Source organism: Talpa occidentalis, unplaced genomic scaffold, assembly GCF_014898055.3.
Source record: "Talpa occidentalis isolate TD23 unplaced genomic scaffold, MPIMG_talOcc4v2.1 talOcc4.15, whole genome shotgun sequence".
Taxonomy (NCBI): domain Eukaryota; kingdom Metazoa; phylum Chordata; class Mammalia; order Eulipotyphla; family Talpidae; genus Talpa; species Talpa occidentalis.
In genome coordinates this window covers 24,684,711-24,711,242 of record NW_023601543.1, presented here as the reverse complement: position 1 = coordinate 24,711,242, position 26,532 = coordinate 24,684,711, and the positions used below count along the sequence as shown (strand labels likewise).

The 26,532-nt window shown below is 36.8% G+C and overlaps 1 long non-coding RNA gene across 2 annotated transcripts; it reads right to left on the bottom strand.

The window, feature by feature from the left end:
• Positions 1-7,790: 7,790 nt before the first annotated feature.
• Positions 7,791-16,250, bottom strand: LOC119246569 (uncharacterized). Of its 2 annotated transcripts, XR_005125529.2 has the most exons (4): positions 16,141-16,250; positions 14,687-14,807; positions 14,058-14,094; positions 7,791-8,038 (listed from the first exon to the last, which is right to left on the bottom strand). It is a non-coding gene; the product is annotated as an uncharacterized LOC119246569 (long non-coding RNA). The 2 variants fall into 2 exon arrangements; XR_008552075.1 differs by lacking the exon at positions 14,058-14,094.
• Positions 16,251-26,532: the final 10,282 nt, after the last annotated feature.

Sequence of the window (26,532 nt, the reverse complement as noted above, 5' to 3'; positions counted from 1 at the left end):
ATTTGATCTATTGCCACCTCATACTAATAGAGTCTGAAATGAAACAATGAGATTGTTTTGGTCATCAACATGCCATAAAGCAAAAGTATTCAATTTTTTTCTTATGAAACAAAGGTAATTAAATGCAAGACTCTGGGGTCTGCTGTCAATAAAGACTAAACTTCACAGCTGGTCACACTTATATTTTTACCAATACACAATGGATACTTTGGAAATATTTTTTCTACAAAAGACAAGTTCCTAAGAAACATCTGTTTTATACATACCTTAAATAGAATGATTTAGACTGTACATTATACTATCTGAATATGACACAGCATGTCACTTTATAAGCGCTAGGTTTCCCTGCTGTCTGAAAGTGAACATTCCTGTTCAGTATGATTTAGAAGGTTATTTTGGGGGTCTGGGATGCTATTACCATTAGTTTGAAAAGAATTTTGAGCATTTCCAGTCCCAAAAAATAACCAAGTCATACCAAAGGGGAACTCCTTTCAAAAAGCAGGGGAAACCTGTAATCAGAAAAAAAGCAAACATATGCTATTCTTTAAGAAATTGCATTGAATTAGGTAATGAATTTTAGCAGGATATAAAAACAAATACTGTAGCAACTGTGTTATACTAACTTACAACCAACCATAGTTGGTTTCTGATATTGTGAACATTTCTTTGAAATAAACCTCACTTACATTTAGCTGTACTCTATATTCTTAAATATTTCACTTACCATAAAGCTTTTCTGATTTGCTGTATAAGCTCAATGAATTAGAGATAATAATGTCAAGTGATCATTTGAGGAACTAAGGAGCACCACATAATACAAGACAGGTGATGTAGTGCTGGGAATTGTGCACAGGCTTGGGGGTCAAGAGACAGGGGGAGAAATTTCCATGACGTTAATTCACCTTGGGAGATCTTGGACACAATTTTGGCTTTGAGATGTCAATATTCAAGGGCATGCAATATTTAAGGGAATGCTGAAGAGTACTGGAACTCCTTAGGGATATCTTAGAGATGAGTATGGTGGTTAAGGGGAGTTAGAGTGAAGGTCCAAATCACCCCCTCAGTGAAAATAGGTCTTTTTGATTTGTTTAACATATTGAACTTCTCTGAAAGTTTTAATTGGAAGCTAAGCTCCCATGTTGGAAAAAAATATCACTGGGTAAATGCCCTTCTCACCAAGACCCCTTCAGGATATACCATTTTTTGACACTCTAACTCAATTGGATTTGATGCTTTTCTTTTGAATTGCAATTATTTACATTTTGGACTACCCATTTCTTGAGGCAAGTGAAATATTCTACCCCTTAGGCCTTTGCATGAGGAGTGTGTCAACCATCTGTGAGATCACAGGCAGTTCAGGTGTATCTAGCCTGTTCACCATGCAGTGATTTAATTCCTACCATTGTCTTCACTGCAGTCATTTTTCCCTCTCTCCTTTCCTGTCACTCTGAGTGACACGCCAGCTGACAGTGTTATGAATAGGAAGGTTTGGGCAGAGTGACTGTCAGAATATTTTTACCGTGTGAAAGGACATTTGTGGAATGTTGTGGCATCATTACCTCCTGCCCCTTAGAGAATGTGGCATTGAATACTGGGCTCTTGCCACTCTACCCAGCATACCAAAATGAGTTTCTTGACTTGTTGCATATTACAAAGTATTTAAATAATAAACTTACCTAGTGTATCCTGATGTATTTATCTCCATGTCCTTCCTCATGACCTAACTTAGATTTTACACTTTGACTTAAATAAGATTTAGCTGAAGTCCTCACAACACTTTGGTAAATGCTATTACCAGAATTAGAACATGCCCCCTGAGTTGCAGTGAGATTTGTGCTAAAGTTCACAATGCGAATTTGATAGCTCTAAACATGAGATATGTACTTGCTGCGTTTACTGAAATCCCTCAGTCCCCTGTCGCTTTCCTTAGATTTCAAAGTTATGGAATTGTCCAGTATGTTAGCTCAGAATGACCTGATGTGACTCAAGTGTTATTCTGGGCATGATTCTATTGCCAATTACCTTGGTCTACATATTTTAATATGATCTGGATTGCCAATATAAATGAATTGATTGTATATAATTCCTTTATATCTTCTATTATAATAACATTATATTTCTTTTCAGGCATTTCATTGGATCAGATTACAGTATAGCATCTTGATATAGTTTTAAGAAGACTCAATCATTGCTCAGTGCTCTATATCTAAACATATTAAGTTCTGAAGTTGGGGTAGATTTTAGTCGCAGGTTCATTAACCTTTAATGTGTCTTCGATCATGTTTAAAATTATTTCAAGCCAGAACAACCATGTGCTAATCTAAAAAATGTTTCTACCTTTTTGAATTATTTATTATTTTATTGGGCAGTTTATGGCTCACTATGACTATGTAATTAACCAGGTCTCAGAAAATATACTCACATTGATTCAGATTTCCAGCTAGTTTTGCCCATAGGTGAAGTAGGTAGTTGTGTGTATGTTGTGAGATCTGAGGACTCCTGCTTTTAAAAAAAACATTTCCCTTACTGTATCATTTGAAATTAGAAGGCCCTTGGTGTCTATGAGTAATCTGTTGAAATGAAAATAGTTCCAGATGATTAGCATATGAACCTGTTATCTGTCATTAACATCTTCACATAGATTTATTTAGCAGGCCTCTGATAATTAGCTGAAAGACAGTGACAAGAATAGGATTTGATTTTGTTTAAAGTGGATGTCAGGTCTGCAAGATCTGATATTGCCTTAAGTGGAGAATAGGACAGCTTAAAGTAATGGTAAGTTTTTTTTTTTTTTTTTTTTTTTAAAGATTTATTTATTTATTTATACAAGAAGCAGGGTACAGGCCAGATGCGCGGGAGGGTGAGAGGATTCACCAGAGACAGAGCGGGCAACAAAACAGGCAGACTGATGAAATACACTGCTGAGGGGAGCAGCGGGCACAACAGGAGAGGTCTGCCTCGCCATGTGGGACCCTCGCCGGCTGGCTGGGATGGAATCGGCGCTGAAAGGCTGCAGACAGCTTCACAGCGCTGCGCTCAACTGCCTGCGCCATCAGGGGAGGCCGAGTAATGGTAAGATTTGAGTAGGCAAGGGAAGCATGCTGGTATAAGGTATCTGGGTGCAGGTAGGGAAAAAAGTAGCAGAATGTTTACACCAACTTTACCTGATACCTCTTTTTTCTGCAAGTCAGCATTTACCTGTGACTTCTAAGTGAGGTTATACTACCTGGTTGTCATTCTGCCATCCATTCACCAGAATAAATTTCAAGACTATCTTGGATGAGATATTCTCTATGCGGGTAGCCAAAATACAATTCTTATTTTTATAATGTCCTTAGGTGTCTTCTTGTCATTTTGGGGAAAGCTTTCCTTTAAAAACTTTTTGGCTTTACTCTTTAATAAAGGCAACCCTATTCAACCTTTCATTTTAAAAATTAATGTATTTTTTTATTGAGGTAACACTGATTTACAACATTGTATATGGTTTGGAGGTATAGTCTCACACCTGCTCAGATGTACATTACCGTATCACACCCAGGCCACAAAGGCACCAGCAGTCCATTGTGTCCTCTCCCCCCTTTTTTTCCCCTCTCCCTTCCTTTCTGTTAGCTGCAATTCTACAGTCCAATTTCTAGGTGTTCTCTTTAAAATAGTGTTGACCCGATTGATCCAACAGTGGAAGGGAGACTTTTAAAAGTGCCATACCTTTTGGAAAAGCCTGAAAACCCTTCTAAATACTATTTTCTAGACACCTCTATTTTTGTTTATGGCTTTATTTTTATTGAACACAACCTCCAAGAACTTTCTGTTTGATTATTTGAAAGAGAAAATGTTCATTGAGAACTTTCATCTGAAAATCACTTTATTTAATAATTATACCATTAAGTTTGACTAGGTATAGAATTTTCAGTTGCCAATAATCTTCACTCAGACTTTTGAAAGCACTTATTCATTGCTTTCTAGCTTCTAGTGCTATTGTTGTGTCAACATTGCCTCTGCGATTCCATGGTGCTCTGAAATTTCACTATGAAATTTCAGGTCTATTTTTATCTGTATGATCTATTTTTATTATATTTATTCTGGGCACTTGGTGGGCCTTGCTGTCAGGAAACTCATGTCCATCTGTTTTAGAAAATTTTCTTGCATTATTTCTTAGATAAATATCCATTTCTCCATTTCTCTGTTCTCTGTGTAAATGTTATTCAGAAGTTGGACATCCTTGATCCTCAATTTATTTCTTCTTCCTATTTCCTTTTTATTCTACATTCTAAGAGTATTCCTCAAATTTATATTTCAGCATTTATTTTTTAAGACTTATTTTTAATTTCCAAAACATTTTTTTCTATTAATATTCTCTTAAAATAGCCAATTGTTAATGAATTCTGTTCATGGGACCAAAGGCAGGCTGCTACAGGATTTGCCTGACATGCATGCTGATTAATAGAGAGAAGATCCAAGAATGACTCCCCCCACCCACCATAAATCCCCTCAAACAGGAATTACCTGATGGTCTGGAAGTTGGAGGCAACCTTACAGCCTTATCACCCCAAGCTAGGGCTTGCAAGGTTTGTTTTTGATACACATGTAATGAATCTGAAAAATTCCTTTTTCTTTAAATTGAAGAGTCCTTTGTTCTGTTTTTCCCCCTTGAATATATTGCCACCTTTATAGAGACTATGTAAGCTCATTGGAATTACCAGAAGGTAGATGCACATTATTAATGTTTATCTTTTCTCTTTCTAATCTCTGGTGTCAATTTAATTATTTTCCAGTCTGTGGACCTAGAAGGGATAGAGAAAGGTTAGCTTTCTTTCTCATACTGTAGATTTCCATCTCTCTGAAAGACTTAAAAGATAAGTTTAAGTTTTCTTTTGTTGCCTACATTGTCTCTTTTCCCTACAAGCTCACTTTTTGTTCTATTGTTTTTATCACCTCTCCTGTGATTTCTGATTCTTGATTAACTCATATAAATAGCAAAATACTAACAAAGTGATTATAAGTTCTTTCCATATATAAATATGTACTGTTTTGTGGATTTTTCTTTAAGTCAAGAGGGCTGCAATTTAGCTTTTTCATACTCCAAATGTCAGTATTTTTTATTAGACAATTTAGTTTCAACAAGGAAGAATATTCTGATTTCCTATGAGGTGTTAAGATCATAGATGCTGGTATTAAGGGACATGCAAAAACAGTGAGTTTGAGACTAAAGATTATACCATTAATATGTACACGTTACATCCTTCTTTTCAGTGTGGGAACTCATCCTAGTACGTAACCATATAAATATTTCCAGCAATGAAAAAATTAGTCTTTTCTATGCTTTGGCAAAGACTACATTCTAAATTACTCCATGGAGTGCATTAGTGGATTCAGATGGAGGGGCTCTGTACTCCTTATATCAACTGCCAGTCTATCTTTCTTTTCAGATCTACCCACACCCTGCCTCAAGAGGTTTTTAGTGCCTTAAAATTCTAACAGTATCTTAAGTTCTGCAGCATGGATTGCTTTTTTTTTTTTTTTTTTTTTTTTGGCTTCTCTGCAGTTTCAAGCTTAGGTTTCAGTATTATCTACTTTGCTAAGTCAGTTACCACCTGTCCTTCTGCTTTCCAGCTTACAAAACTTGTGTTGACATTTCTCTTTTGCTGTCATCTCCTCTCATGTTCTCTTTTTCCTTTAGGGTTTCTTGACTTTTAAAATTCTTTGTTGTCATTTTGTGAGGTTTCAGGAGTGAGTGGCGATAAATGTATTTGTTCAATATGCCATGCTTACCTGGAGTTCCCGTCATTCATTTTTAATAGCTGTATGGTATTTTGTAGTATAGATAAACCAATAAATGATTTACATAATATTTAATTTCTAGTACAACACAAGCCCCACCTAATCAGAATGGGCACCAGTCATAATTGTAAAACATGGCCCTGAATGCACCTGCTATGCAAGTGTTGAGCCTTTAGTTGTTAGATTGTTTGGAGATTCAAGATATCCAGGAAAAGACCAAAATAGTCAAGTGCAGGAGGAGTGCACTTGGGAGCTAAGGCAGAAATTACCCACAGGCTATCATGGAATTATTTCAGCATTTTACCTGTGAATTTACCTGTATTTATGCATATTGGATAGCTATCAAACATGAATGTGCCATACACTAAGCAACCCTATAGTGATGGATACATTATTTTTCATTTTTGTTGAAATATAAAATAATGTGCATGACAACCTTGAGCAAACTCTTTTCGGCAACTTTGGGCATATTCCTATAACATTCCTTTTTTTAGTAGTAGATTTTCTTCATCAGCTACCTTGAAAATAAACAGTTGAAATCAACTTATTTATTTAAAAAAGTAAGTTCTGAGACTTCTGTTTCAAGTATAATGGAACACAGTTTTACCTACTCCAACAATGAAAAGCTATGGAAACTATATACAAAACAATGAGTATTACATCATAATAAAAAGACCAGTATGCCAAGAAGATATAATGATGATAAATGTGTATGAACTAAACAGAGTCCAAGATACACGACATAATAGCTTATAAAGCTAAAAGGAGACATAGACAAATTCACAACTTTTAGTTGGGAAATTCAAAACCCAATTCTCAACAGGAAATAGAACTAGTAAACAAGAGTATCAGCAAGAGTATAGAAAGTATGAAAAAAATCCATCAAACAAAAAGATCTGACATACATAGAGCAATCCACCCCAAAACAGGCAAACATGCATTCTTTTCAAGTACTTTTGAAATAGTTACCAAGATGCACTACATTTTTGAGTCACAAAACAAAGCTCAAGAATTGAAATTACGCAGAGTACATTCATTCTCTTGACTATAAAAAACTTAAAGTAGAATTAGTAACAGAAAGGCAAAGAACTACTATTAAACACTCAAAAATTAAACAGCACAAATACTGATGATTCATGGATGAGAGAGGAAGTCTCAAATGGAATTAAAAGAAAGATACAGAGCTAAATGGTCCACCACTTTACTTCATTGTGCTGGCTCCTGACATTGCTCTCATGTAAGCTAACATTACTTCAATTAAAAAAAAAAAAAGTGTTGGGCCTCCCCTGGTGGTGCAGGCTGTTGAGCGCAGTGCTGTGAAGCTGTCTGCAGCCTGTGCAGTGCTGGTTCGATCCTGGCCGACCAGTGAGTGTCACACGTGGCACAGCAGACCTCTCCTGTCTCACCCGCTGCTCCCCTCAGCAGTGTATTTTGTCAGTCTGCCTGTTCTGTTCCCCGCTCTGTCTCTGGTGAGTCCTCTCACCCTCCTGCACATCTGGCCTGTACCCTGGTTCTTGTATGAATAAATAAATAAATTAAAAAAAATAAAGTGAAGGGAAACCTATAGTTACCCCTTACTGATAAAAAAAATAGAGAGAGCTGAATGCAAATAGAAAGATTTGTAATTAATAATCTAGGTTCTTACCTTAAGAAACTAGTAAGAAAAGAATAAAATAAACATAAAGCAACCAAAAGAAATAGTAAAGATAACAGCAGAGACTGATTAAATTGAAAGTAGAAAATACAGAGAAAAATTAATAAAATGAAAAGTTGGTTCTTTAAAAAAGTGAGGACAGTTTAGTAATCTCTAATAAGACTGACAGTAACAAAAAGAGAAAATACATAATCAACATCAGAAATGAAGTAGGAGCTATCACTAAAGATCCTGTAATTATTTTGAAGATACTAAGAGAATGCTATGAAAAACTCTGAGCTCTTAAATTTGACAAATTGGAAAACAGACACATTTCTTTTTTTTTTTAAAGATTTATTTTTATTTATTTATACAAGCACTGGGTAGTCAGAAGCACGGGAGGGTGAAAGAATTCACCAGAGCCAGAGTGGGGAAGAGAGCAAGCAGACTGAAGTACACTGCTGAGGGGAGCAGCGGGAGACAGGAGAGGTCTGCGCACCATGTGGGACCCTCCTCCAGTTGCCGGGGAGCAGCCCGGGATCGGGGATCGAACCAGTGCTGCAGAGGCTGCGGGCAGCTTCACAACCCAGTGCTCAACCGCTGCGCCACCGGGGAGGCACCACATTTCTTAAAAAATATAAATTGCAAAATCTCAACCAACATAAAATAATTAAAGTTATCCTATGATCATTAAAGATATTAAATTAATGATTAAAAAAGCACTTCTCAAAAGAAAATTCCAGTTCTAGATGGCTCCAGTGGAAAATTCTATGTAATATTTAAAGATTTAAGACCAATCCTGCACTTTGTTAGGAAAGCTGAGGACAGAACACTTTCCTACTCAGGGAAGGTTGCTACAAAACTAGTATTAATATTTCTCTGATACCAAATCTTGACAAAGACATCACAAGAAAGGAAAGATCTATACCCATATGAACATAAATGCAAACATCCTCAAAAAATACTGATAACAAAATTCAGCAATATATAAAACGAATATATACCATGACCAAATGGATTGTATCCTAGAATTGCAAGTGTGTTCAATACACAAAAATCAATCAACATAATATACCATTTTAACAGAACAAAGGATAAAAACCAGGGATCATCTCAATAGATCAAAAAAAAAAAGCATTTTGTAAAATTCAGCACCTATTCATGATAAAAATTTAGAAAAACAGAAATACAGGAACACTTCCTCCATATGATGAAGAAGAGCTATAAAGAGCCTACAACTAACATTAAACTTAATGGGGGAAGAATGAATGCTATTTACCCATTTACCCTAAGCTCCAGAACAAAGCTCGCATGTTCACCTCACCATACATGCAACATATTTTGGAAATTCTAGCCAGTATAATAAGGCAAGGCAATGTAATAAAGTGCCATACAGACCAGAAAGGAAGAAATAAAACTTCCCTAATTGCAGATGACATGCCTGTTTATGTTGCAAATTTCAGGGAATCAGCAAAGCTTCTTCTAGAATAAATTTATTAAAGTTTCAGGATATAAGGTAAATATATGAAAATTAATTGTATTTCTATATACTGGCAGTAAACACATGGAAACCCAAATTTAAAATCTAACATTTACAATTGCTAAAATAAAAAATGAAATACCTAAGGGGAGAGTTAACAAAATATAAGGAGGGTTTGTATGTTGAAACAAAATTCTTAAGGAAATCAAAAATTATTTGAATAAACAGACATACTTTTTCATGGATTGAAAGACTCAATATAATAAAGGTGTCAATTCTTAACAAATTAATATTCAGTTTTAAGTGAATTCTCACAAGATCCCCAAAAAACTTTTAAATATATATAGACAAGATTATTCTAAAATTTACATGGAAAAGAAAAGGTGATAGAACAACTAAAACAATTTTTTAAAGACAAAGTTAAAAGGATCAGTCTACCAAGTTTCAAAACATATCATATAGTCACCATAATTAAAACTTATAGTGATGGAGGGATAAACACATAGATCAATTGAACAGAACAGAAAACCCAGAAATACACCCACACAATATGCCCAACTGAAGTTTGGCAAAGATGTGAAACAAATTAAACGGAGAAAAAATATCCTTTTCAATGAATGATGCTGGAACAATTGGGCATCCCTAGGCAAATAAATGAACTTCGACCTAGTCTAATACCATATTTAAAATATTAACTCAAAATGGATCATGTACTTAAACGTAAAATGTAAACTTTAAAGCTTTTAGGGAAAAAAATGAAGAAAATCTTTGGTATTTAAGAATAAAGTTCCTAGATTTGATACCACAACCACAGTCCATAAAAGGAAAACTGTTAAAATTTAAAGCTTTTGTTCTGCAAAAGACCCTGTTAAGAGTATAAAAAAGGAAAGCAATAAACTATGAAGACATATTTGCAAACCACTATGTGCAAATGACTAGTGTGTACAGTATGTAAAAAACCCTAAAATCTCAATAGTAAAAAAATAAAAGCCAATAGGAAAGACATGCAGAGACATTTCACCAAAGAGACTATGCATATGGAAACTAAACATATGAAAAAATGCTCAAAATCACTAGCCACTAGGGACATGCAATAAAACCACAATGAGGCATCACTGTACAATACCAGAATGTATTAAAAGAAAAGAGACATCACCAAATGCTGGCAAGAACACAAAGAAACTGAACCACATATACATTGCTAATGTAAAGTGGTTTAGCTCTCTTGGAAATAGTTTAGCAGTTTCTTTTTTTAAAAAAAATGCAACTACAACATAATCTAGTAATTGCACTCCTGGCATTTATCCCAGAGAAGTGAAAACTTATTTTCATACAAAATAATAAACATGAATGGTTACATTAGCTTTATGTAGAAAGTCAAAACCTGGAAACAAAAATCTGTCAATGGGCAATGGTTAAACTGCTATGTCCATATCATGGAATACCATTCGGCAATAAAAATGAATGAATTTTAGATACATGCCAGCCTGCATTAATCTCCAGAAAATTATGCTGAATGAAAATGTCAATGCCAAAAGGTTATATACCACATGGTTCTATTTACATAATATTTTTGAAAGGACAAAATTGTGGAATGGAGAACACTGTTGTGTATGCCAGTATTTTAGGGAAGAAGTTGGAAGAGAGGGAAGAAGTGTGGTTATAAGAGGGCATCATGGGGAAACCTTGTGGTAATGGAATTGTTCCAGAGTCTGACTGTACCATGTCAATATCCTAGTCATGGTATTGTGCTACAGTTTTGTAAGGTGCTACCATTGGGAGAAGCTGGTTAAAGGGCACATTGGATCTTCCCGTGCTACTGCTTGTAACTAGATATGAGTCTACAATTATCTCAAAATAAAAAGCTTAAGTTTTACAGTAAATGCTGGCGATGATATGGAGAAAAAGGAATCCAATTACACTGTGGGTGGGAATATAGAATGGTGCAACCACTATGGAAAACAGTGTGGAGCTTTCGCAAAAGATTACAAATGTATCTGCCCGACCCAGCAATTTCACTATTAGATACATAAAGAAAAGTAGTTAATATTGCTCTCTTTGAGGGGATTCATCAGTCCCAACTGCTTCAAGTAAAGCTCCCTTTTCTCAGTAGAGTTTTATAATTTAGAACATGAAGAACTGGAAAAGTCCACCTTCCAACAAGTAGGATTTGGTCAAATAAATTAGGTCACATTATTTGATGAATAACTTAAAAGCATAAAAAGTCATATTTTCAAAGGATACAAATATGGATTATGGTCATGATATATTGTTAACAAAAATTAAGTTACAAAACAATATAATGAAACATAATCACAATTTTGTAAAACTAAAATGTGCATATAATTACTTAGGCATGACTTAAAATTTATTAAAATAAAACACTTAAATTCCATCTGTTCAAAATTTTATACAGTAATAATATAGACTTCCGCAAATGGAAAAAAGTTTTTTTTAAAGGTTTATGCATACAAGAACTGGGGTACAGGCCAGAGGTATGGGGGTTGGGAGGATTCACCAGAGACAGAGCGGGGAGCTGAACAGGTGGACTGATTGAAATACACTGCTGAGGGGAGCAGCGGGTGAGACAGGAGAGGTCTGCTGGGCCATGTGGGTAGCTCCCTGGCCGGGGATCGAACTCTTATTTAAGTTGTAAGAGTCTGTTGTTTTTTTTTAAAAAAGCTTTTCCAATCTATGTTAAGAATGGTGAAGTCTTCTATATAGTTAAAAACTAAATTATTCAGAAAATTACGCTTTTCATAAAAATAGAAATGATCAAACAGAATTCTTGATTTTGTTGTCAACATAGAAGCCATAGCCTGTTATGTCTTAGAATGAACAGAATTCTAATAATTGAACTTTTTTTTTTTTTTTTGTGGGACCCTCGCCAGCGGCCGGGGAATGAACCGGCGCTGCAGAGGCTGCGGGCAGCCTCGCAGCCCAGCGCTCAACCGCTGTGCCAACAGGGGAGGCCCTAATAATTGAACATTTTAATATGTAATTTCTGTGAAACACAAAAGTGGGCTCACATTTCTCAGTTATGTGGCATTAAGTTCATTCTAAAAGGAGGTGGTGAAGAGTAACAAGCATGAGCTTTAGAGCAAGAAGCCATGGCTTCCAGTTCCTGAGCTACCACCTATTAGCAGTGTGACTCAGGTCAATAATTTTCTTTTACTTGTCATTTTCTCTTCTACAAGTCAATGGAGAAATTAATCATTCTTCCTTAAGGCTTCTCAAGTGGATCATTAAATAACGCATATGAAAGCATTCTGCAAAGTCTTAAATGCTATGTAACTGTTCTTTATGTTTCTGATTCACATGAATTAAACAGCACCCGTTGCTTTGCTTAGTGAATCTCTGGATGCACATTACTAAATAGAATGAGTACTAGCTAGTACTCACCACGCTGCAATTAGAGAGTACTCATGAGGGACAACTATATTTAATAGAATGTTATTTAAGCTTCAAATATATAAATATTCTAAAATGACTTCTATCATTCCATTAAAAAATGTCCTAAATAGTTCATCAGAAAGCTACCTGTATGATGGCATTGGCTTATAAAAGCATCATTCCCTTCCCTCCTTTCTATGAGGATCATTTGCAGTTTCACAGAGGGAATTGTATTTTTGAGGGCTTTCCAGTTTAGGTGCAGTGTTCATTTCCCATTGTAGTTGACTTAAAACTTAGACTCTCACTCAGACCTGATTGATGGCCTCTCAAGTCTGAGGAATGAACAGAGTTAGGAAAACAACCACTTTCTTTTTTTTATAGCTCTGTTGAATTGTCTTGTTAAAATGCTCTGAAATGATCTCAAATAGATCTAGCCATGAGGATAATATTTGTGGGTTTGGTTATGTAACAGTAAAACCATTGACTAACATAAAAAGTCGGACTAGAGGAAAGCATTTTATAAAATTGTTCAAAAATATCAGTAATTTCATATAATAGTTTATGTCCCCTAACTTTCCTTGGCAATGCAATATTTATGTTTTTTCTTTCATTTTCTATTTTGGACTAAAAAGGCTTGATCTTCATCTTGATATAAAGACAGATAAGGCTTTTTACTCTTCAAGTGCCCCAGAGCATACACTGGGTAGCAGAAGACGTGAACTGCATAAAGAGAATGTCTCAACAATGCGTTCCAAACGGTGAAGAAATACCTTCTTTCTGTTGCTGTGAGGTCACTTTTCTCTTATCCATCCTGTCATCTTGTGTACCAGTGCCCTCTTGTGAAAGATACTGTTATGGGTGCGTTCATGAAGTCATGTCGTCTATTGCTTTCTTTTTTTGATGGGTAAAAAATGTATTAATTTCAGCTTATAGATGAGAAAGTGGACCATGTTGCCTATTTCTTAAAAGAACAAGAAAATATACGCTAGACAGGGATTGAAACATTTTTTGTTCACCTTTTGCTCTTTCATTTCCTTTTAAAATTTCTTTTATTTTATCTTCCTTTTTATTTCTTCTGCTCTTCCTGTACTCTCCCTTTACCCTAAATTATTCACTTCCTTTATGTTATTAAGTATGTAGAAACATTTATTTGGTTATGAACTAATTGAAAAGTCTTCCCCATGTCCCAACAACAAAACACAGGTAATGGAAAATACAGAATCATTTGGGTCTTTAGACCTTTTTTCAGAATCATCCACATGGCTTGAAGTTACTCTAGACTGAGAGGAAGCAGTATTGTTTGGGAACAAAAATAAAGTTACTATTTACTGTCTACTGTAACTTCAAGATTAATAACAGGTTGCTGAGGCCTCCCTGGTGGCACAGCAGGTTGAGTGCAGTGCTGTGAAGCTGTCCACAACCTCTGCAATGTGGGTTTGATTCCCAGCTGGACAGGGAGATACCCACATGGTAGACTTCTCCTGTCTCGCCCGCTGCTCCTCTCAGCAGTGTTTTTGGTCTGTCCATCTGCCTGTTCTGCTCCCTGCTCTGTCTCTGGTGAATCCACTCACCCTCCTGTACCTCTGGCCTGTACCCCCGTTCTTGTATAAATAAATCAATCTTAAAAAAAAATAACAGGTTGCTGAGCCAGAAGTAAAGCTGTAAAACTATTTCTAGGGGTAATATTTTTCTTGAATGAGTCTCAGTTTCCTTGTTTGTATAAAAGGGATGATAACATATAACTAGTATTAATAATGGGAGAAATGTACCAACCTTTACAACAGTATGGATGGAATTTGAGGTGATTACGCTGAGTGAAATAAGTCAGAAAGTGAAAGACAATTACTGGATGTTTCCACATATATTCTTAAAAATATATCTGAGCAATAGATATATTGATTACCAGATGATATTATTTTTTAAATTAATATTACTATCTTTCTAGAAATTTAAAACAAGCATCTGAATTCTCGGTAAAGTTCTTATATAATTGAATGGGATTCAGTTAATACTCGCTATATTTGAATCATACGATATTATTGAGTAAAATCCATAAGGACCACTAACTTTTGGGGAGTCCTGTAGCACTCAGGATCTATTTGTAAAGTGATTGGGTTTTGTTTAAAAGCAAAACAATGAAATGAAACTGTAATTATGATTCTTTGAAGTAGAAATTTGTTTTTGCAATAAAGTAAAACTGTTTACATTCATAGATGGAAATATTCCTTAATATAATCACTTCCACTTAAAACTTGCTTTCAAATACTAAAATTCATAATCTTATTTTCCTATATTTAACAAAATTATATATTTCCAGTTTCTTTCTACTTTTGGTTTAGTTCTGAACTGACAAATATTATCAAGCTCCATATAAATTAAAGGTAGGAAACACAGATACTTACTTGCCTTAAACATAGAAAACATAAGGCTTCCTTATCAATAATGGGATTTCTTCAGCAGAAGCCTGCAAAATGGCTCTAACACTGTTCTTTTTAATAAGTTGTTCTCATTTCTGTGAAAATCCTAAAATGGGAAAGGGTATAGTGTATGTCAGTGTGTTTACATCGCTTGTAAATCAGTCCAGGAGACCAGAAACAAATCTTTTCAAAAGGAAGGGTTTTATTTGACAGGAGGAAATATTTTAAAACTAGGTGACCCTTCGGCCTTTTATATTCAGTTGGGAAGGCACCATTACAACCAGGCTCCAGAAATATTTTTTTCCTGAAGAATTACTAAAAAGGTGATAACTATTTCTAGAATGATTTCCCTGGGAAATTGGAGCACTTTACAAATAAAAAATGTTATGAATGGTACATGCATGGAACCGTCCCACAGAATTAAAACCTAAGACCTTATTTACTGTGACTGAGTCAGCACATCCATGGTGCTACAGCCTGTTACGTTACCTTAAGGTCATTGTTATGGGTCATAAGGTGTTAACCACAAGATGCAAGGCAGAAGCTTGTTTGGGTAGGCTTTGTCAGTCACTGTATCTATGTTGCAGACATATAAAAATGAGATGATTTTTGTCCTTAATTCCAAGGGCCCAGTTAACATCTGTAGCATATAGAGTGACATCAGGGACATCAGAGTGACACAGAAAAAGCTTTTTGAGGTTGATGAAGTTTAAAAGTATAGTTGCTCTAACAATGTATTACATTTTATTTTTTTTTTAATGAAGTTTTTGTTTTGTTTTGTTTTGCATAGAACTGGGGTATAGGCCAGAGGTGCAAGGGGTGAGAGGATTCACCAGAGACAAGAGTGGAGAGCAGAACAGGTGGGGATCTGCTGAAATACACTGCTGAAAGGAATAGTGGCAGAGTCAGGAGAGGTCTGCTATGCCATGTGGGTAGCTCCCTGGCTGGGGATTGAAATTAGGCCACTGTGGTGACAGCGCTGAGACTGAACTCCTAGGCCACCAGGGAGGCCCCTGAATTACATTTTAGATGGAGAAAATATACAAATCTCATGTGCAAATAAATGTTCATCTATCAATCAATTAGTGGTGGCTGTCAAGAACTTTGCATCAGAAGGATTCCCAGGCTCACGGGACCAGAGTGTTGGCATTAGATGTAACATGTGCCATAAACCTGAGAGGAGAAATGGGTGCAAGTTGGCCAAACAGTTGCCATCCTTTGACAGGGCCATTAGGTTCAGTGCTTTCAAACCAACCCTGTCTTGCCTGGTCATTGATTTTCATCCGGTTCCCTCACCATAGTAAGCTATGACCAGGGTAAATTTCCCCATGAAAAATAGGTGAGGCTTTGAGGGGTATCTGGCCTTTGAGACCAATATTATCTACTTTTCTGATTTTGATGGTATAGCACAACCAGCCCACACCGGGTAGGTTCATTACCGATTCTAGCAGCCGTGTTGGTGTCTTCATGCTCTCCGCTGTTCATCCCCGCACTGCGCTGCACTCTGCCGCACTCCGTCCACGCTGCTACACTCCGCTGCACACATCCCTCCGCTGCACACATCCCTCCCCAGCGCCACGCCGCGCCACGCCGCGCCACGCCGCGCCACGCCGCGCCACGCCGCGCCACGCCGCGCCACGCCGCGCCACGCCGCGCCACGCCGCGCCACGCCGCGCCACGCCGGTTGGCCGAGTGCGCATGCGCGGTGGGAGGGCGGAAAAGCCTGAAGCTTTTTGTCTTTAATTAACCCACAGGTGGGAGGACCTCCTGAAGGTTGGATAGCAGTGTGGTAATGTTATCCCTTTTTTTCTGAGGTTCCCTGTATTGTGAGACTGACTTCTGACACCATAGTGCCACAGCGTTCTGTGAACCACATGGACAGTCAGTCTGAACCTTGATCTGGCAGTCACTTTGAACTCTGGCAGACTAGTGAAATGGCCTCATTCATCTATTTGCCTGTATGTTCTCTGGAGTGATTCTCTGGCAGCAGGTTTTTGCCTGGATCAGAGTGAAGAGCCCTTTGACAACTGAAAATTCACATCTGTCCTCTCCACCTTGTCCTGTGCTTTTGATTGTGGAAGATCTCTTAGGTCTAAACCACCGACCCGGAGTGTAACCAGTCACCTTACTCTCTGGAATTTGGCCACTTTAGTTTTTTGTTTTTCCTGCCCAGATGTGACTTTCCGTTTTCTTTTCTTAAGATTGGAATAGATGTGTTTTCCAGGTTTTTATTTCTCTGTCTACCTACTTTCTGGCCCCCTGCTTTCTACTGGTAACGATAACTCTCTCATTCATGACTCATTACCTTCTGCAATCTTTTCATCCATTACTTCATTTTGGTTATGAATTTAGCATCTTATGAAAACCCTTATTCCAGTTCTCCACCCTCTCTCCAGAATGCAATTTTCTAATGTTAACAACAACGACAACAAACCTAAAACAAATGAAAAAAGCCCCAACAAAACCCAAATGTAGTCAGACGAGTTAGGGCCATCCCGAATTATCAATGTGTCCTGTCCCATAAAATCAATACAATGGCATCTACAGAAGAAATCAGGGTCTTCCAAAGCCTGTTTGGGGCATGTAGACCGGAGTAGCAAGGTTGCGTGCCTTAGCAATGTCCTTGTGGCAGGCTCAGAATATTGTATTTGAATTTGAATCACATGTTTCAAACATGTATGCAACCAAACAACAGAGGAATAGAACAGTGGGCATTTTATTTATGTTTGTTCATAGACTAAGTCTGTAACTCTTTAAAACGTGGGGTTCTATGCTATGGTACAACTGCTTTGTATTCATGCTTTTGTGTTCAAGACATATTTTAGAGCACAAAGGGACTTTAGGGAACTTATGGTCCAAACTTCTAATTTTACAGATGGAGAAACCAAAGCCTGAAGAGGTTAAGTGGCTTGTCCAAGGTCACATAGTTGGCTAGTGGTAGAGCTAGGACTAGAAAGAAGTCAGATCATCTTACATGCATTCCTTTCTAGTCACTACTTTGTCTCTCTACTGTTGCATTGTTTTCAAATTATGAGTGACTCAGCTTCACTTCAAAGGACAAAGAACTAATTTCCTTCTGATTGAAATGAGGCAGTCACAGGGTTTCACACAAGAAAATTGAAAAATGATATATGTAGCTTATTTCTTTGTTCCTTTCTGTTTTTGTCTCTCGATCAAGAGGCAAAGGAAACTAGAACAGTTGGAAGCAAGACAAGGCAATCCAAATGCTGCCATAGAGCAGAGGACACATACATTAGGGATAGTGAACTAACATCTGCTCATTGTTGAAGTGTAAACAGAATTACATCTGTAGCACTCAGTGGAGAGGTGGACCAAGGCTGTAGCTGTTAGAATCTCTGCTTCTAAATTGCTCAGAGTCTAGAGATTGTGGAAGGAAGTAGACCTCTCCTTACTAAGTGCACCAAACTTGGTACTAAGGTAGGACAACTTGGAAGAGATCCAAATCTAGTTGGAGGATATGGCTCTTCTTCAATGAAGGGAAAATGGAGACTCCTGGTTAAATGAAACATTCCCTGATTTATTGTGAAATTGTTCATCTGAGATCTTTTACTTAGATTTATACAACAATCTGTCTGCCCAATACTAATTTAGACCTGCCTACCCCATTCATTCATTTTATTATTGATATTGTTGCTCTTTGTTCATTCATTCATTCATTCATTCTTTCAGCTTTTAAAGTGCATACTTATATTCTAGGCACTTATCTAGATGCTAGAGGTAAAATGTGAGAACAAGTGGTAGTTCTTGCCTTGGAAAGGTTGCAAACTAGTGTGCAGAGAGATAAGTATAAACAATACAGCCTGATAGAGGATGTGATATCCTTGTGTCTCCACCAAGTACTATAGAATCACACAGGGAAGGCAGTTACATCTAAGATGGACAAGAAAGATTTTCTGGAAAAGTTAAATTTGTGTTAATCTTGGAGGAAACATAGGGTTTGGGCAGCAAGTGAAGGAGGAAATCAGAGCGAACAGAATGTTCAAAGGCAAAAAGACTGAAAGCCTGGCATTTTGGGGGAGACACACAAGGTGTTCAATCTGTCTGGCCTATAGCATTTGAGGAGTGGGGTAACAAAAGAAGAAAAGCAAGCAGGGACAAGGTATGCTGAAGATAGTTGAAAGGCAATAAAGTCTACTATATATTGTCCCATCTAAATATTCTGAAACTCAGCACTTATTGTGGGGGGCTGTTGTAGTGAAAAGATTGTCATTCTTGGAATCAGACAGACCCATGTTCAATCATTTCTTAACTGTGAAGATTGGGCAAGATATTTAACTACTTTAAGTATGCTGCTTTGCCCTTAAAAGTGAGGATGATTCTTTCTGGGGAAATATTTGTAGGGAAGTGTTAATAATACATGTGAAGTCACCAAGCATAGAACTGAAAATCAATGGAAAGTTATCTTATATTCTTCCTTATCTTCTTCCATTGGCATCCTGACTAATCCTCCTTCTTTCTCCACCTCCAGAGATTTGCTGTGTTTACAGAATCTGTAGGTGTCTTGACATATTTGTTTATTAGGTAGATGACAGGTAGAAAACAGTTTTGTTCAACCTCTGTCCTCATGTTAGTAAATGACAGACAACTGCAATCCCCACAATTGATTAAATCTGCTTGCCATTGGTGGATGACATATTTAAATGATTCTGTCATAAACATGAAACATGAAGCATTTTTGCAATTTGTAATCAGAACTCTACCTGCCAAAAAGTGTTGCAGCTGGGGTGCCATTGAATTCATTCCTGTACTTCCGTGTCTCCAAACCTAACAAACTGTTAGCAACCCACCTTTTGGAAAAAACTAGACTTAGTTGTTGTTTTTTTCTTCTCCAGTGTTCCATATGCCAAGTTTGTTTTTTCAATGAAGATATCTCAATGTTTTTATATGTTTAAATGAGGTCATTTCCATATATTTATTTGGGTAAAAGAAATCTTGAGCAGCTAAGGAGCTTAATAGGCTTCGAGAGGATGAGTTTCTCAACATTCTAAATTAGAGTGACTTTCAGATTCTCACTGCCTGTGGACAGATTGGGTGTGGAGTTTCTTTGCAACCACCTTATATACTTGATTCCATTCTGAGAATGGGAAGGAAGTACAATAGTCATCAAGTTTCCAATCTCCTGTCTTATACTTGAATCCCCTCTCCAGCATTGTTGCCAATTAATTACAGAGCCTCTCCTTTACTAGACTCAGTGGTAGGGCAGGGGCGTTTTGTCTCTTAAGGCAGCCCATTCCATTGTTACACTGCATTTACTATTTTTCCTGCTATTAAATTAAAATGTGTTCTTACAAACTTTGTTCCTACATTTATGACTTATAGCCATGTGGAATAAGTCTAATGATTTTTTTTCATCTTAAAGTGTCTCAAGTGTTTGGAACCAGCTGATACTTGTAAAGGGTCACTCCTCCATTAAAATTTTCAATTTCAATCAGTGGTTGCCTATCAGAACCAATTTCATGTTTCTTTACCACTGCTGTCAAATGCCTCTGAATATATTTGTCCATATTCTTCTTAAAAGTCAGTGCCTAGAATGCCGTGTGTATTCCCAGTATGCTGCATGCAATGCAATACAGCCTATGCTGTCACCTGCTTTATTCTATTAATGCCTAAAATCATATTAGCTGCTTTTGGTGGTCATGTTAAAATGTTATCTTACATAAAACTTATTATTGACTAAAACACTATCCATCACAACTACTCTTCTCTCTCTTTTTATATTTTGATTATACCTTCTAATGTAAATATCTTTCCCATTATCTGTCATATTCAAACATAGTACATCAGATTTCTCTTTCTTCATCTGAATAATTAACAAAGTTATTGAACAGGAAATAACCAAGTCTCCAGAAAGAACCAGCCCTGAACTCTGAGAAAATATATTTATGTCGTTTTAAGCCAGAAAAGAAAAACAATGAAAAACAAAGGACCAGGAAGTTTTCCACTGAAAATATTCTATTACAAAATTCATGAATCAGTAGGAACTTGATGAATTTTGTGATAAATTATGATAAGGCTCTACAACTTTCATCATAGTCTTAAAAATGCTCATGGTTCAAAGACACTGGAAACTCATACTGTAGTATAGCATCAAAATACTCTGGCTACAGAGTAAAATCTATGTGATTTCCAGCGAAAGGGGCCTCTATTCCAAATGCATGGGTGTCATGAAAGACCTTGTTAAATGCTAAGGTATTTGACATGTAAATTTTCTTAAGCTAAGGGCAATTAGGACCTTAAAGGAAGAGCTCGGCTGTCCCTTTAACTACCTAAAGGAATTTAGATAGGAGATCTGTTCTAGGAAGTGAACTATCACTGGAGCCAATTCCAATGACTGTGGGCTAGATATGGTAGACAGGGAGGAACCTAGCAAAATCTGCTTGTTAAAATTCCTCTCTGACCCATTGTCTTTGGCATAACCCAGCAAACATTTGTTTGTCAAACTTGTGATCTTTTGATCTTCCTGTGAGTTACCTTTCTCTCCTTTGAAGCTCCAAACCCCTATCCCCTTCTCCTTAGTGCAAGATAACATATATCCCCATTTTGCCTAACCATTTTCATGTCTATGTAGATTTCCCATATATATGCAATGAATTTTGCTTTTTTTCCTGTCAATTCACCTGATGTTAATTTGATTATTTGCCAGCAGTGGCGAACCAAGAGGAAAGGGAGGAATCTTCTCTCCCCCACAATGCCATTGTATTCATATGGTCACATAGCTCACATCTCTGATTTTCAAGGTTACTGGCCAGGTCAGAGAAGAAAATAAGTGAGTTGAAGCTAACCGTCACTTACATTTTTAGGTGTTCATGAACACTTTTTAAAAGTAACCTATTCTGAAATCCCTCCCATGACTCAAGTAGTTAATCATTCATTGAACAAATAGTTATTTAGTTCCCGTTCTGTATCAGCAATGATTCTAAGCACTGGGATTACAACAGTCAGCAAGACAGACAAGGTATTTGTTCACATGCAGTTTATGTATGCATGAGAGAGATACACAACAAACAAACACACAAGATAATTTCAGATAATGGTGAGTGATCAGAAGAAAATAAAATAAGGAAAGGGGATAAAAAGTGATTGGGAAAGGGCAATAACTCTAGATAGGTCAAGGAAGGCCTGTGTTAGACAATGGTGTTTTAGCTGAGATCTGGTTGACAAGGATTTACTCTACAAACATGTAGGGGAAGAATAATCCAGGCAAAGATACTAGCAACACAAGGCCTTGGCGCAGGAACAATCAGGAGTGCTCAAGGAACAGAAAGAAGATGAATGTGACTGAAACATAGTGAACAATGGGACGATAATCAGTGATGAAGTTTAAGAGGGAGGCAATGCTGTCACAGCCATGGTGAGGAGTGCAGACTTTGTTCTAAGTACAATGAGGGTTGGAGTAAGCATCAGGGTTTCATGGTCTGATTTACTTTATTCAAAGGGTCTAATCGCTGTGTACAGAGAATGTATTATAAAGAGGCAAGAGGATAATGGAGACACTTTGCTACATGTAATTGAAGAATCTGCATTCTTTTAAAGTTTTTCTTTTTTTTTTTTTTTTTTATAGAGGCATGCTTTATTTATTTGTTTGCTGGTTTGTTTGTTTTGTTTATACATGCACTGGGTACAGTCAGAAGCGCGGGAGGGTGAGAGAATTCACCAGAGCCAGAGCGGGGAGCAGAGCAGGCAGAAGGACCGAAGTACACTGCTGAGGGGAGCAGCGGGCGGCAGGAGAAGTCTGCACGCCATGTGGGACCCTCCTCCGGTGGCCGGGGAGCAGCCGGGGATCGAACCAGCGCCGCAGAGGCCGCGGGCAGCTTCGCAACCCAGCGCTCAACCGCTGCGCCACCGGGGAGGCCCTAAAGTTTTTCTTTTTTAAAAGATTTATTTTATTTTTATGCACACAAGAGCTGGGTACAGGCCAGAGATGAGGGGGGTGAGAGGATTCACCAGAGACAGAGTGGGGAACAGAACAGGAAGATTGACTGAAATACACTGCTGAGGGGAGCAGCAGTGGGTGAGACAGGAGAGGTCTGCTGTGCCATGTGGGTAGCTCCCTGGCTGGCCAGGGATTGAACTCGTGCTGCAGAGGCTGTGGACTACTTCATAGTGTGGTGCTTAACCCCTTGCACCACAAGGGAGGCCCAAAGAAGAATCTATATTCTTTATCATCCTGAAAAAAATAGAAAGAAAAGGAGAGTGAATCTCCAGCAGTTTAATACATTCTCCATGATTCCTCAAAGATGACTAATATAGGCTCATTAGTTATACACATTCTTGTAGTGAATTCATATATCCCATGAGACCAAAAGGCATTTGAAAACCCTAGAATTCATGAATCAGTAGGAACTTGATGAATTTTGTGATAAATTATGATGATAAGGCTCTACAACTTTCATCATAGTCTTAAAAATGCTCGTGGTTCAAAGACATTGGAAACTCGTACTGTAGTATGCATTTTTTTCTCATTCTCTTCGACCATCTCAGGCTTCCGTTATTTCTTAGCAAAGGTTGTTTTTTATACTTCCAGCCTGAAAATAATTCTCTTTGACAGGGAAGACAGAAACAAAATAGGATTTAAAAACGTCTACTTTCCTCATGTTATCCATCACCCTGGACAGCTCTCTGGTTTATTTAGGTATTCACTTCCATTTTTTTCCTGCTACATCATTATAGTTTACAATTGTATAGTTAGAATGGTCTTTTTGAGAATTTCCTTGAACCGTGTCTTGAATTCCTGTATCCCACTCTAACCCTGCCATTTACTACCTTGGATAAACTATTTAACCTCTTGTGTCTGTTTACTCAACTGTAAAATGGAGAAAATAATATCTGTCTCTTAGAGTTGTGAGAAGTTAATGAATTAAATATATATAGCACTTTGAACAATGCCTGACACATGAGAAATGTCTGAATCGTATGGATATGGTCCTAAATTCAATTCCCATGATGCTGCTCATTAATTATACTGAAGGTGCCCATTCCTTCTGATTATCACTGAGAATTATTGCTCTTCCCTCAGTGCCTTGTTTCCCTGTTACATAACTGTCCTTTTTTTATTGAGGTATAATTGACATATAACGTATCAATTCTATATATATGACAAAATGATTTGATGTTAACGTATATTGTGAAATGGTGACCACAGTATATGTCTGGTTAATATTTGTCCCCATACATATTTATTAATTTTTTGTGATGAGAACTTTTAATATCTACACTCCTCTTAGCAACTTTCAAATATACAATACAACAATATTAATATTGTCACCATGTGTATATTACATCTGATGACTTATTTTATAATAGCTAGTTTGTAACTTTTGATCCCCTTGACCCATTTTGTCTCCTCTCCCACCTTGAAACCACTAAACTGTTCTGCATATTATTCTATAAGCATTTTATATTAGACTCAATGTATAAGTGGACTCAAATTATTTTTCTTTCTCTACATGACATATTTCACTTAGTACAATGCTCTCAAAGTCCATCACTTTGCAAATGGCAAGAATATGTTTTCTCTATTCCTGAATATTCCATTATATATGTATAAATATATATATATGTATTTACATATGTAACCATATATATATGAATATATGACAATTTATTTACCCATTCATCTTATTCATCCATTGGTAGTCACTTAGCTTGTTTTCATATCTTGGTTATTATAAATAATGCTGCAATGAATATGGGAGTGTATATATCTTTTCATATGGTTTATTTATTTATTTATTTTTTTAATAGAGGCATGCTTTATTTATTTGTTTGCTGGTTTGTTTGTTTGTTTTGTTTATACATGCACTGGGTACAGTCAGAACCGCGGGAGGGTGAGAGAATTCACCAGAGCCAGAGCGGGGAGCAGAGCAGGCAGAAGGACCGAAGGACACTGCTGAGGGGAGCAGCGGGCGGCAGGAGAGGTCTGCGCGCCATGTGGGACCCTCCTCCGGTGGCCGGGGAGCAGCCGGGGATCGAACCGGCGCCACAGAGGCCGCGGAGCAGCTTCGCAACCCAGCGCTCAACTGCTGCGCCACCGGGGAGGCCCTGTATATATCTTTTCAAACTAGTGCTTTTATTTTCTTTGGCTAAATGCCTAGAATTAAAATAGCTGGCTCATGTTGTACCTCTATTTTTAATTTTTTGAGGAATTGCCACATTGTTTTTCATAATGGAAGCACCAATTTACATTACCACAGTACACAAGGGTGCTCTTTTCTCCCCTACATCCTCACTAACACTTACTATTCTTTGTTTTTTTTGATACTATGCATTCTGACAAGTGTAAATTGATACCTCACTGTGGTTTTGAATTTCCATTCCCTGATGATTAGCACCTTTCCATGTACTTATTAGCTGCCTTTATGGTTTTTTTGAGAAAAGTCTATTTAAATCCTTTACCTATTTGCAAAATTAGATTGTGTTTCTTTTGCTTATCAGGTATAAGATTTGCAATTCAGTAGGTATACTTTTCATTTTATTGATGATTTCCTTTGCTGTGCAGATTTTAGTTTGATGTAGTCACATTATGTTTGCTTTTGTTGCTTTTGTTTTGGGGATCAGATCCAAAAAAATCATTGCCAAGATCAGTGCCAAGAATCTTAGTACCTTTGGTTACTTGGAGGAGTTTTATGACTTCATGCTTTATGTTAAGTCTTTAATCAATTTTGAAGTAATTTTTGTGTATGTTGTAACATGGTACAGTTTCATTCTTCTGCATGTGGCTCTCCAGTTTTGCTAACACCACTTATTGAAGAGACTGTCCTTTCCCTGTTGTGTATTCGTGACTCTTTTGTCATTAATTCACTGTATATGCAGAGAATTATTTCTGGACCCATTATTCTGCTCTATTTTTCTATGTTCTTGTTTTTGTGTCAATACCATACTGCTTTTATAATTATAGCTTTATAATATATTTTGAAACTAGGGCATCTGATGCCTCATCTTTCTCAAGGTTGCTTTGAATATTTCGGTTTTGTTTCTGGTTCCATATAAATTTTCAGATTGTTTTATTTCTGTGCCAAATGCAATTGGAATTTTGATATAGATTGTATTGTTTCCCTAGATTGCTTTATACAGTATGGGTCATTTGACAACATTAATTCTTCCAATCCATGAATAACAAATATCTTTCAATTTAGTTGTATTTCTTTCAATTTCTTAATACATATCTTAATACACATCTTATGTATCTTAATACATATCTTATAGTCTTATACACATAGTTTTCAATGTATAGGTCTTTGACCTCCTTGGTTAAATTTATTCCTAGACATTTTATTTTTTTTGATGCAATACCTAAGAACTAAATCTCAAAAAAAAACTAACCTTGTATCTAAAGGAAGTAAATGAAATTGTTTCTTAATTTTCCTTTCTGATAATTTTTTGTTACTGTATAGAAACACAACAAAGTTATCTGTATTGACTTTGTATCCTGTTATTGTACGGAAGCCATTTATTAGTTCTAATGGTTTTTGGTACATTTGTTAGAGCTTTCTCTATATAATAGCAAGCCATTTGTGAGTAGTGACAGTTTTACTTTTTCCTTTCCAATATGAATGTATTTTTTTTCTTGTCTACTTGCTCTGGCTAAGAGTTTCAAAATCATGTTGAATAAAAGTGGTGAGCGTGACCATCTTGTCTTGTTCCTGATCTTAGAGGAAAATATTTTAGTGTTTTGCTGTTCAGTATGATGTTATCTGTGGGCTTGTCATACTTGGCTGTAATTACGTTGAGGTATGTTCCCTCCATACTCACTTTGTTGACTGTCTTTATAACTGTACATGGTGATATTAAGAGATAGCTATTTGTCTCTG